The sequence below is a fragment of the Heptranchias perlo genome, chromosome 41 (assembly GCF_035084215.1).
Source record: "Heptranchias perlo isolate sHepPer1 chromosome 41, sHepPer1.hap1, whole genome shotgun sequence".
Classification (NCBI taxonomy): Eukaryota; Metazoa; Chordata; class Chondrichthyes; order Hexanchiformes; family Hexanchidae; genus Heptranchias; species Heptranchias perlo.
This window is the reverse complement of record NC_090365.1, coordinates 1,562,552-1,575,812: the sequence shown is the minus strand read 5'-3', so window position 1 is coordinate 1,575,812 and position 13,261 is coordinate 1,562,552. Positions and strand designations below refer to the sequence as shown.

The 13,261-nt window shown below is 42.4% G+C and overlaps 1 protein-coding gene and 1 long non-coding RNA gene across 2 annotated transcripts in view; one reads left to right on the top strand and one right to left on the bottom strand.

The window, feature by feature from the left end:
• ap2s1 (adaptor related protein complex 2 subunit sigma 1) overlaps positions 1 to 13,261 on the bottom strand; it is a 36,842-nt gene that overhangs the window by 23,110 nt on the left and 471 nt on the right. The window lies entirely within an intron of this gene.
• LOC137305816 (uncharacterized) lies at positions 8,078 to 13,155 on the top strand. Its single transcript, XR_010958768.1, has 3 exons — positions 8,078 to 8,263; positions 10,380 to 10,489; positions 12,962 to 13,155. It is a non-coding gene; the product is annotated as an uncharacterized lncRNA (long non-coding RNA).

Genomic DNA, 13,261 nt, shown 5'->3' with positions numbered 1-13,261 from the left:
TCGTCGAGCAGAAATTGATAGCCAAGTTCCGCACCCATGAGGACGGCCTCAACCGGGATCTTGGGTTCATGTCACACTACACGTAACCCCACCAGCGAACAAATGTTATCTGTTTTTAATATAACGGGTCATTGACTGTCTTCCTTCTCTCTTTTTTTTTGGGGGTTTGTATATTCGGTGGCCTTTTAGGTGACACCTTTCTGTCTGCTCACTGTGATTGCCTTGGCAACAGGCAGTAATCACCAGGCATTGTTCTGTGATTTTCAAATGCGAAGGATTCGAAAATTTCATTTCCACACCATTCACCTGAGGAAGGAGGAAGCCTCCGAAAGCTTGTGGAATTTAAAATAAAATTGTTGGATTATAACTTGGTGTTGTAAAATTGTTTACAATTGTCAACCCCAGTCCATCACCGGCATCTCCACATCACAAGTAAAGCATTCCTTGTATCGCTTACTTTTTTTTTTGCAAAGTACGTTCCCCTCCGATTTGTCCATGCAACACACATGGCTGAAGGGTCCAGGAAAGAAACTGCTCCCAGGCCTCTGCTAGTGTTTTTCTGAAGCAGCCTCACCGCAGGACAGCTGAAATTGAGTGAGTGGGGTAAACAGAACCTATGTCTCACTGTCCTATTGTGTCTATTCATTCCTTTTTTGCCCATCTCTCCTCTCCAGAGTCTGGGGTACCAATGTATGGGTGCCAGCGGCCCGCTGGTACTTTGCCTAAGTGCTCATATGAGCACCTCAGCAATGAGTGTAATTAGGCAATTCAATCTTGGAATGCATCATAACTGAGTCTGATCCTATTTTCACTGACGTCACATGCGCAGTTTCCAGAGAGGTCACTGGATAGCGGGAAAGCTAATAGATTTTTCCCTTCCTCATCCAGGAACACTGATGAAATGGAGCAACACCCACTGCTATTCTGGCTGAGATTAATCAACACAGCACAGGCGAGTTATCAAATCTGGAATTTTTTGGTCTGTATGGTCCAGTAAAATGCTCAATACTTTTTTTTAAGAAAAACAGTTAGAAAGTAGATGCACGAATCGCAAGTGGAAAAACATCTAACCACTAATATATTTAAACCATGTCGAATGGGTTTTCATTGGATAAACAGGAGTAAAACCGTTCTATTGAGCTGGGATTATTATATACCAACAGCGGGAGGTTGTGCTGAATCTACTCAAATAGAACATTTCCAATACATGTTCGAATCGTAAAGCAACCACCCTATGTTAAACGGTTTCTATAAATTAGCAACATGCCTCTTAAATTGGTTTTCAAAAACTGGGATGGAAGTTGCTGTGTTGACCCCATTCTTTCAAGCTGGCCCTTGGATTTGTGCCTCAATTGGATTCTGAAGTGGTTGGTGTCTAAAGAAAAAATGAGAAGGGTTTCTCCCATTGAAGGAAAGTGTTATGCGGCTCAACCATCATGTGGACATGCCACAAATGATGGATATACACATGCACTGTGAGAAGGCTCTTTCAGTAATTCTCCCCCACTGGATAGGATACAAAGAAACGCAGCTCCTTCACTCATCTCTTTCTATTTTTGTCAATACAGTACTACCATAATCGGTACACCTCCGAACATTTCTCTTGTTCCCCCTGTGTAGCAGCCATCCTATATGCTCCTCCTTCTCCCTGAATCTTTACTATGTTGGTATCAAGACTTACTGCCCATTCTACTATTCTAGCTAACTTAGAAAAAAATGTACTTTGGATGTGGGCGACATGGGCAATGCCACATTTAATGCCCATCCTCAGTTGTCCTGTGGTAGTGGTGGGCCTTCTCCTTGAACCGGTACAGTGCTTGTGGTGATGGTGCTCCTATAATGGTGTTAGGTATGGAGTTCCAGGATTCTGACCCAGCAATGACAAAGGAACACTATATATACTTAAGTAAGGATGCTGTGTGTCTTTTAGGGGAACTTGGAGGTGGTGGCTCCCACAACCTTGCTGCTCTTGTTCTTCTTGGTGGTAGAGGTCGCAAGGGAGAGGTCGCAACTGTTGAAGTAACCCAGGTGAGTTCCTGCAATGCATCCTGTAGGTCGTACATATCAGAGCCACAGTGTGCCAGTGGTGAGGGGGTTGGATATTGAGTCCAACGGTAGGGGCAATCAAAATAATTGCTCTGTCCTAGATGGTGTCAGTTTTCTAGAGTGCTGTGGTGACTACGTCCATCCAGGTGAATGTTGAGTATTCCATCACACTCCTCAATTGAGCATTGTAGATGGTTTGAGGGGTTAGGAGATGAGCCACTCGTCACAGAGTATCCAGCCTCTGTCCTGCTCTTGTAATCACAGTGTTGATACGGCTGGTCCAGTTCAGCTTCTGGTGAATGGTAACGCCAGCATGTTGATGGTGATGCCATTAAAGGTCTTGGGGAGATGGCTAGGTTTACTCTTGTTCGAAATCATCATTACTTGGAATTTATGTGGTGTGAATGTTACTTGCTACTGGTCATATTATCCAGGTCATGTTGTAGGCTGGCATGGGCTCATCAGTGGAGTTGCGAATAGAACTGAACAGTGTGGAATTGTCAAGGAACAATCCCATGCCTTACCTTATGATGGAGAGAAAGTCATTAATTTAGCAGCTGAAGATGGTTGGGCTGAGGACACTACCCTGAGGAACTCCTGCAGTTATGTCCTGGGGCCTGGTCTTTGACAACCAAGACCATCTCCCTTTGATTCAGGTATGATTCCAGCGGATGCTTTTACCGTTGACCCCTGCTGACTTCAGTTTTGCTAGGTTTCCTCGTTGCCATACCCAGTCGGATTCTGCCTTGATTTTGAGGGCAACTACCCTGATCTCTCCTCTGGAATTCAGCTCTTGTGTCCAAGGCTGTGATGAGGTTTGGGGTGCACTGGTTCTGGCGGAACCCGAACTGAGCATCGATGAGCAGGCTGTTCATGAGTAGGCGTCACCTGATGGAACTATTTTTGACTCTTTCCATCACCTTACTGATGATTGGGAGGAGGCTGATGAAGATAGCAGTTGGTTGGGTTAGATTTGTCCTGTTTTTTGCAGATAGGACATACCTAGAAAATCTTCCATATTGGTCGGGTGGATGTCAGTGTCATAGCTATACTGGAACAGCTGGCTAGGGCAGTGGCTAGCTGCTGCACAGGTCTTCAGGGCTATTCGTTTCCAGGTCACAAAATCTGTGGGACTCCTTACCTCTCATAGCTTTCTCTGCCTTCCATAAGCAAAACCAAAGCTTGGAGCTCCATACTCATCATTTCTTCATTTTTCACCTCTACTGTTTGACTCTTTTCAAGCTTGGTGATGCCCTACACAATGGGCCTTGGCCTTTCACTATATTTGGTAACTAAAAACAATACAATATCAGAATTCCCTGCATGTGCCATTTTATACTTATGACTGGGTGCCAGGTACAAATAGAGTTTACATAGGCGCAGAAGTAGGCCATTCAGCCCCTCAAGCCTCTTCCGCTATTCAATTAGATCATGGTAAGATGAGTTTAAATGTTTTTTCAAGTTTCCTGTGGGCCAAGAGGAGCAGGAGTGCTCGTCCAGGCCCCACAAGGAAACCTTGGGCCTCCTGTGCCTCAGGCTTCCCTTCCCTTCCCCGACCGGGATTCTCCTTCCAAAGCATTTAACTTGTGCCAGGAACCGTTCTACTGGATCCCCGCCCGACCATGATTCTAACGGCCGGGCAGCCGCTTCCCGCCGACTCCCTGATCGTTTTGGTCAGCAAGCGGCATGCTAATGAGGCCCCCGCCGTTAAAAAGGGGGGAGCCCGCCTGCCCACTCCTGGACAGGCCAGCCATTTGCTAGGCTACGTTCCTGCCTGGGAGTTAAAATCCAGCCCAATACCTTTGTCCTGGCCATTTCTACGGTAACTATTTAAAGCAAGGCAGATCATGGCGCAGCAGGTAGGCTGCATGCTTCGTATGGTTAGCACAATCCATGTAGTATTTGAGGATGGGGCAGAAAGGGAAAAAAAATGGTGTATGCAATAAAAATTGCACAACAGATGGAGCATATTGAAACATCTATAGTCTGCATTCCAGCTAGGGCCAACTATATCATCAGCAGCCTTTTCCACCAACTATTCTGAAAGCAAGTTACATGATTTGTGCAACAAAATAAAGACGAGAAACATAGGATTCAGAGACTATCAGAATTTGAGCCTTTGATGGTCAACTGCTGAAAACTAATCAGCACCTTATTGATCTGGTAGTGTTCAATAGTAGATGATTCATGATAAGTGCCAGCTTAGCTCACTGGTAGCACTCTTGCCTGAGTCAGAAAGTTGTGGGTTCAACTCCCTCTCCAGATAGACTTCTCAATTGAAGAGAAAAGAACATTACACAATATTTTGAATATAATTTGGTTGCTCTTAGTCAGTCTGGTTCTGTGGGTCACACACACACCTCCAAGTCAGATGAGTGCGGCTTCAAGCCTCACTATGGACTTCAGTACATAATTTAGACTGACACTCCAGTGCAGTAGTGAGGGGATGCTGCATTGTCAGAGGTGCTGTCTTCAGATGAGACAGTAAAATGTCTGCCTGTTCACGTGGATGTAGAAGGTCTCATGGCACAGTCTGAAGAAAGAGCAGGGGAATTCACCTGGTGTCCTGGCCAACATCTAACCCTCAACCAACACCACCAAAACAGGTTAACTAATCATTTATCTTACTGCTATTTGTGGGACTTTGCTTTGTGCAAATTAGCTGACAACAGGCACGATGGGCCAAATGGCCTCCTTCTGTGCTGTAAGATTCTAACAGCGACTGCGCTTCAAAAAGTGATTAATTGCCTGTGAAATGCTTTGGTTGGATAGACCAGTAGGTCATTTCCTGTCCGTCATTGTTCGTACGATAGGATACACAGTGGCCCTTTTATAAGTGAGAGCCTGGACAGCAAGTGACAGCAGGCTATTTGATCACAACCAAGCCCAATCCTGCCCTCCCCTGATGTCCACACATCTGCACTTTCCAGCAGGGAGCACTGGATGGTGATCAGGACCGGCAACCTTGGATGATCTTTCTCTTTGTTGAGATCAATAAATGACCTCTACTGCCATCCTGACACAGATCAGCCGTCACAAGACAGACCACAGTACTGACTGCAGCATTCCTTGGTTACCTCCAGATGTTCTTACTGTGATAAGACAGGTTTCAGCCTACTGTTGACCTGTTTTCCATATACAACGATAAAAAAAGCTCTGAGCCATTTCCTGATAGGGGGCCACCTGCCTCAGTGATTATAGGCTTCAAAAGACTACACCAAGCCTTCTCTTCAACCAACACAAGCTTTCAATATCATTTTCCCCATAACATTTTTTTAAAACATCCAATCTAGAAAAAAAATTTGTTTGTTTTTGGTTGCTAAAACACTGAAAAACTTGTTCTAATATATCACAGTTGTCTATGTTCTCTTCCTCATCTCAAGTGCATCTGCTGCCTATCTAGTATACTGCTGCTAGTGAAGCGGTTACTTCGACAAACTATGTGTGCCTTTACCATTAAGTGCACTCCACCCTTTTAATCGTGAGAATAACAAGTTCGGCTGGAATGTGTTACATATAAAATAATGGCTATTTGGGAATGATTACAAGACAGGGGGTCATAACAGGAAGTGAGCTCAAGGCTTTAATCATGCGGAGGGATTAAAGTGACACCATTAACTGCAAACAGTTTATAACCTTCATCTGAACCCCAATATTAGAATATGGGCTTCAAACCACAGCCTGCTATCAATTATTGTTCCTAGTAAAATTTAAAACAATCTTAGAAAGGGTAAGCTAGATTAATTCATCACTTTACAGCAGGAGTCATTGCACAGTGATCAGAAATGAAAACCCCAAGTGATTATTTTTTGCCTCCCTAGTCCTGGGCTACTGAGGCTAATCACAGCAACATTAGCACCATCCTGGCAGAAATCAGCAAACTCCGAACAGTCCAAGAAATGACCCAGGGGCCTTCTAGTCTGTATGGCTTCGTAGCACAATTGGTGGTACATTTACCCATGAGGCAGGGATGAGTCTACAAAACCGATGCTTTTATTAGAACAGAACCAACTTGAGGAAAAACTTTTTTTACGCAGCAAGTAGTTATGATCTGGAATGTGCTGCCTGAAAGGGTGGTGGAAGCAGATTCAATTGTGGCTTTCAAAAAGGAATTGGATAAATACTTGAAGGGGAAAAATCTGCAGGGCTATGGGGAAAGAGACTAATTGGATTGCTCTTACAAAAAGCCGGCACTGGCTCGATGTGCCAAATGGCCTCCTTCTATGCTGTAACCATTCTATGATTCTAAATTATATTTTAAAATTTTATATTGGCGGGGGGGGGGGGGGGGGGGGTAAACTTACAAATGTGTTCAAGAGCCAACCCATTCTTGGGATTTGGACTGTACAAATTGTTTTGAGTTTGACAATTGTAGCTTTGGACATCATCCTCATTCTCAACATTTTTTTGCTGCGCAAATCTCTAAGCAATATATTCTACGGGTTCTGATAGCCTAAGCACACAAGCATTTAATTTAGTCAGTGGAAGCTCTGAGATTGTACTGCAGCTAGTCTCATTTCAATCCAATCATACAAATATAATGTTCAATCGCTGGTTTCTGGGGCAGCAATAACTGGCCACAGCATCCTGAGCTTGATGAGGGGAGGGGAAGAAATCAGTCAGGGTTCCTACTTCTGATCTCAATCCACTTGCACCTTCTGAAAAGCACATATTTGTGGACATCAGCTAAGGACAGGATTGGCCTTGGCTGTGATGCCAACCATGATCCAATAGACTGCTGAGATTCACTCTCTCTGCTCACATATGAAGAAAGGCCACTTGGGTCAGGTACCAGGGAACATAGGAACAGGAGGAGGCCATTCAGCCTCTCAAATCTGTTCCGCCATTCAATTAGATCATGGTTGATCTCCATTTACCCGCCTTTGCCCCAAATTCCTTGCTTCCTGATTTCACTCCTAAATGACCTAGCTCTAACTTTAAGATTATGCCCCCTTGTTCTGATTCCCTCACCAGAGGAAACAGTTTAATAGCCAGCACCTGTAGAAACAATCCCAGCAAGGAGTGAGTGAACTCTGGAGAGGCAAGGAAAAAAATTGGAAGGAGACAAAAAATAAAAATGGGGCCAAGATCCTCCTTGTTGGTTCCGTGGGTAGCAAATGACAACTTCCATTTCTAAGACTGTAAGCATTTAAAGTTTGCATCATTTGGATCTGATAGTTAATCCTTTGAGAAATGATAAAACTTTAACCATTTATAACAAGTTTGAGGAAAAAGTACTGCATATTCAAAAGAAAGGTTCCATTGAACATGACAATATCCACCCGCCTCCCAAAATAACTCATGCACACACCCTATACCTTCGAATCCCTAAGGTGAAATACTTTGTGGGTGTTCAGACTGTAGGGTCTAATTAAATGCAACATTCTACAGGTTAAGATAATACATGTCTGAACACTGTCACTACTTAAAAATTTTCAATGCATTTGGTTCTAGTTCATCATTTGAGACATTACTTTGTCTTAGCCCAACTGCACCTAATTTACTTAACTATAATAATAATAATAATAATAATAATAATAATAATAATTATAAGTGACTGGGCAGTTCATTCACAGTGCAAGAAATGTGAACTGTTACGGTCATTTTAAAAAAAAAATACAAACCATTCATTTTCTTCCACCATCTACAATATCCATATCAATTGTATAAGAGCTGTCAGGGCTGGAGAGTAATTATTTAACTCGATTCCCCAATCAGTTTGTGGATTAAGCACTTGTACATCCTGATATTCTCTTATCATCACAGGGTGCCTAGCTCTTGCAAGATTACAGTGGAACCAAGCCCCAATGCTGCAGTCATTTCTTTAATTACATTGTTGTTCTCTCTCATTACTGTGAATGCTTGTTTGCATTCTTTCATTTCCTCGCTCTCATCAGTGCAATTCAGATTTAGCCACTCCAATTCCAGTAACCAATACTACTCCAACTTCCCCATTGCTAAATGTTATGAAATACATTTGTTCTGAAAGAGGGTCCCTCCTGAAACATCAGCCTCTCTCTTTCAGATTGTGATCATCCTGTTCTGCCTTCCCGCCATGTTGATTTTATTTCGGATTTTGACCGCTCAGTTTTCTGCTAAATATACTGGTCTCAGCAAACTGTCAAACTGCGAATCCTCCTTCTGGCAAGAGTAACTCAACATACCAACACCTGTGGCATCTATTTAAAGAATAATTGTGCAACTGTCGTCAACTAAGGTATTTGGTTATCCGGAATTATTTAATTCAGCACTGCCAAGCATTATGTTTGAAGTTACTTTGCAAAATGCCTACACACATTTGCACTGCGAAAATACTTAAAAAGTATATTTTTAAAAAAAGCATTAAGCCAGCTCTTCTTTCCATTCAAGTGTTTTCATGAAGTGTTGGCATTGGCCAGGAAGTCCTGTCTGCTAACTCAGGGGCACAGGACACAATGCTGACTGAGGCTCTAATTAGACTGGTGGTTGGTAATGTAGGGTGGGAAAATTGTGTTTAAAACTAGGAAATCCTCAGGAAAAGTAACAATATCCTAAAACACAACCCTGGAAATGGATCCCACTTTACTTCAAACTTTTAAAATAATTTATACTTAAAAGCATTATGATACCCATGGTTGGATTAAGAGTGATTCTACTAAAGGATTTAGCACTGGATTCTGGTGTTTTGGGAAGGAGAAGATAACATTTATTTTTTTGGTGAGCGTTTTGTACCATCAATATAAGAGATGTGAATGTAACGCTTTTTCACTTTTAGAACCCAGTGTCAGCATTAAAGTGTCCCAAATCTTCTCCATCAGCTGTGACCTCAGTAAGGCACCTCCAATGCATCCCCATTCTGATACCGCTGAATCAGACCGCTAATTTATTGAAAGTTTGTACAGGCTTTGTGGCTTGCACCCTTTAGGAATATTTGATTGAAACTCACTCTTTTAGCATGGAACAAAAACACTTTCATCTCATTAGACCGAGTGGGCCTCCAATCCAGGCCCAGAGGTGAAATGCAATGTGGTAACCCAGCTTCCCACATTAGAAAAAATTTCAAGTCAGTACGATATGTGGAGTTGATCAAGCTGCAAGGACTTGGAGGAATAGGCATCGATTTTGAAAATTTTCAAGCTCCCATGCTTAAATTTAAAAGAAATTTAAGAGCACAGCAAACTAATTTATTTGAAATGATTTCATCTACACAAATAAAATCTATCTATCTATATATTACATCTAACAAAATTGTGTGTCTAATGTGCGTGTTACATTTTGAAGTGTCAAAACTATATATAAAAAAGAAAAGCATGTTGGTTTCTTCTGACTTGGAGCTAGAAATTTATGATTGGTTACCAATCTGCAACTTGCCCTCACCAAAAGCAGTTAACCCCAGGATGTGCCATTTAAAGAAAATAGACTTTGTGGCCTTCGAGGGGCAAGGTACATTAGACACAGTTCCATCCTAGCAGCAGAATAATACATGGTATAATACTCCTGTCATTCCAAAACAGCTTATGATCAAATTTATCATACACAACATCGCAGCAGATCTGCTAGTACACTAAATATTACTTCTGTTGAATTCAGCTTTAAGGGACAAGGTCTATAGGGCATGCAGCAACAAGGATGAAAATAGTACGGTAAATTAAGTAACAGTAACTGGGTGACGCCAAGCTTGAAAGTTGTGGGAGGAAGGAAAGATTTTAAGAGTCAGGAGTCAGACTGAGTGGGCGGGGGGGGGGGGGGGGGGGGCGGGGGGGTAAAAGAGAAAAGGTATAGCGGGAAAAAAAGGGTTCAATGACACTTTTGTGAGATTTTTCAATGTCTGGCACTGATATTACCATAGGCAATCCAGGATCATCCACCACCTATAAGTATGAATGAGAGCACGTGTACTGCAAACACAGCACAGAAAGAGGCCATTCTACCCATCGTGCCTTTACTGGCTCTTTGAAAGAGCTATCCAATTAGTCCTACTGCCCTGCCTTTTCCCCATAGCCATGCAAATGTTTCCTTTTCAAGTATTTATCCAATTTCCTTTTGAAAGTTACTGTTGAATCTGCTTCCACTGCCGTTTCAGGCAGTGCATTCCAGATCAGAACAACTCTCAGTGCAAACAAAATGTCTCATCTCCCCTCTGGAATGACTGTAGAGGAAATTAAGGTGAAGAGAATATACAATCCAAATACATCCGGACTTAAAAGTACAGGTCCACCAGAACTTAATATCCTTTTAAATGACTGTTACAAATGATTCGTCTAAAACACACATTGTGAGATACTTACTGAGCCTTTGCGTAAAGGTGTTAAGTTTCATGTATTGCTGAATACCTCTTCCTCTGCTCCTTACAGGAGTTCCATGATGATTGTGCACCCTTCCCATCATACAAAGGTCGAACACTCCAGCTGTTTGAATCATCCCACCAAAAGGCAACCTCAGCATCCACTGTGATTTGTAGATGGTTAGACATTTTATTGCACACATTTTTATTTACTTCCATGTTGTCATTGCCACATGTCATTTCCTAGTGGAGGACAGGCAGGTGACTGCTTCCAGGGTTCTTGCAGATATACCTGACCTGTGTTCAGATTTCTTCTCATCTGTATGGAGGATGGGGGACCCTAGACTGTACACTACACTTCTTCCGAACAGGTGCTGATCAATAAGGCAAACTGTGCTGACACACTCATACCCCACCAGACCATGTTAGCATATCAAACACTGCACTACTACACCCACTTAAAGACCAACTGGAAGAAAATGCAGCCTGTTGCACTCCCAATTTGTAACTGGAGGAGCAGAGTACAGGACAGACACTCTCCTCCTTTCCTGGAAACAAGGAGAAATCGGAGGGCAAGTCACTCAAAGGCAGTCATGTACATATTCTAATCGTGTGCACGTATATATTGCGGGGGAAAGGAAAGAAAAGAAGCATACGTACTAACCAACAGCAAGTGACATTACAAAACCCATTTGCTGAGGTCTCTTCACCCTGGCAGAGAACACAGTTACATTAACGACTACCACTGTACCTTTCCGACAAATTCCAGTAACTCTCCACATGTAGCTTCCTGATCTGAGTTAATCTACCACAGGAGAGGTTTTCCCTCACGGATGGAGGAAAAAACAATATTTTACTGAAATCCGAAAGTATTATTTGCATAATTCCAACAGCTGGTTATGGAGCGGGGTAGATGCAGGCTGTCCATTTTCTTCCTCAGTTTCAAAATCCACATAGGTGGGAGAGAGAAAAATGGATTATAACATTTTTGATTAAAAAAAATACTATGAAGGAAAAGGAAACGTTGTTCCTGAAATAAGTGAAAACTTGTATTTACAGCAGAAGCAGGCTAAGATTCTGGCAGTGGCAAGCAAATGTGTTGCTGATTCACCAGGCTGTTTGTAGTTAATGCTTGTGAATATGGTACCAGCTACCTGTAACAGTGCCTATCTCTGCATGCCTGTTTGACTAATAAGCCATCGGGTTAAATAGGAAAATATGATTCTTACGTTGGGTGGTCCAAGAGTTTCTGCTTGAGCACTGCAAGTTTTTAAGTTCCTGTTGAGGCTCCCCTGATGGCTCACTGAGTTTACCTTGTGATCAGTTGAGCGGGGCAGACCAGTCAAGTACCATGTTCAATCTCCAGTTTGTGCTGAGTTAGCTGATTTCAGGCGATCTGGCAATAGGGGTACGACATTAGCTTCAGTGACCCTAGGGTAGGGAGGGGGAAATTATCCAAGATTCCCGCTCCTAAAAGCTACCTGGAGATCCCAGATAGAAGTGCGCATCAATAGAGGTCCTCAGAGCATTGCTCTGATATCCTCCTTGGATAGTCTGCCAACACTCACTCATTATCAAGCTCACATGAGAATGACCATTTGGGCAAGGTAATAAAGGGCACCTGGTGCTGTCAAACTGTACACCAGCAACAGTCAGTGCCTGTAGGGTGGGAGAAAATTGGCACAAAAAAAGTGTTAAGAACAAGCACCTTTGACACTCCCTCAACTCTTACAGACAGCCCACTTGCTATAAGGCTACTAAAGCTCTGCTCCAGAAATTTTCCAGGTTCTATTTTACACTGCACGACAGTACATCCATTACAGAAGGAATGAAGTTATAATAAGCAAAATGCCATATTATAATCATGCTGGAGATAGAAATCAATATACACCTCCTCTAATCCAGTTTGTCGTATAGGCTGATCACGATGCAGTCTTCTCTCGTACTGTCAAATGGGTAGCTGTTTTGCAGAATACCCCTGTTCGCCCGCAAGTGTGATCCCAACCTCCATGTGGCTCATCACTTAGGTCTCCTCCACCCTCACTCTGACCGTGACATTTTGGCCTACAACTGGGCTCATTGCAACCATCAGCAACAATATATACTTCCTCTTAGGAGGCATTCATCAGCCCTCTGGGCTCAGCATTAACTTCGTCAACTTTAGACCTTAGCCTTCCTTCCAATGGTTCCGCTGGGTTCTCCAGTTAGACAATCTGTTAAAACTTCCATTTGGAGCCACGTCTGACTCACTCCATTGTCTAACAAATTTCTGTATATGTACCTCCTGCATTTTGAGGTAACCTGCGTGTGCTATAAAGCACTTTATACACCTTTCCAGCGTTTTCAAATCTGTTACTTGGCTATTAAATCCATTAGTTGCTTCTTTGTGAAAACAATTAATAGAACTTTTAACATCTTAATATTGTCCTCTCCTCCCCTTTTTCTTGGACTCATCTCAACTTCCAGTTTGACTATGATAGTTCTGATGAAGGACCTACTCCCAAAATATTAGCTCACCTTTTCCCATTCAGAAAATGCTGGAAATGTACATGTCCTCTTAAAAAGGAAAAGACAGGTTAACTTCTCAGGCCGAAAGCCCTTATCAGTTCTGATGTTTCAGGTATAGACTCAACATCAACCTGTCTTTTTCAGATGTCCTTTTTTAAATTGATGCCTAAAGACAACACGGGATTCCACAGAAGAACAATTCTGCACGTGCCCCTTTATTTTAAGGAGGCACAACTAATTAAAGAATTGAAACATTTCAACAGAACCAACAGAAAACTTAAAGTCTAAATTATAATGTTATTGCATGTGTCTATTAGACACTCTGTGGTGCCCATAGAAAGTGGCTGACCTGCTGTGTATTTCCAGCATCTTGCTTTCATTTTTGGATTTCTTTCCTCATCTAAAAATAAACTGTTTTGAAAATGCACAAAGAGTTTTATTTCT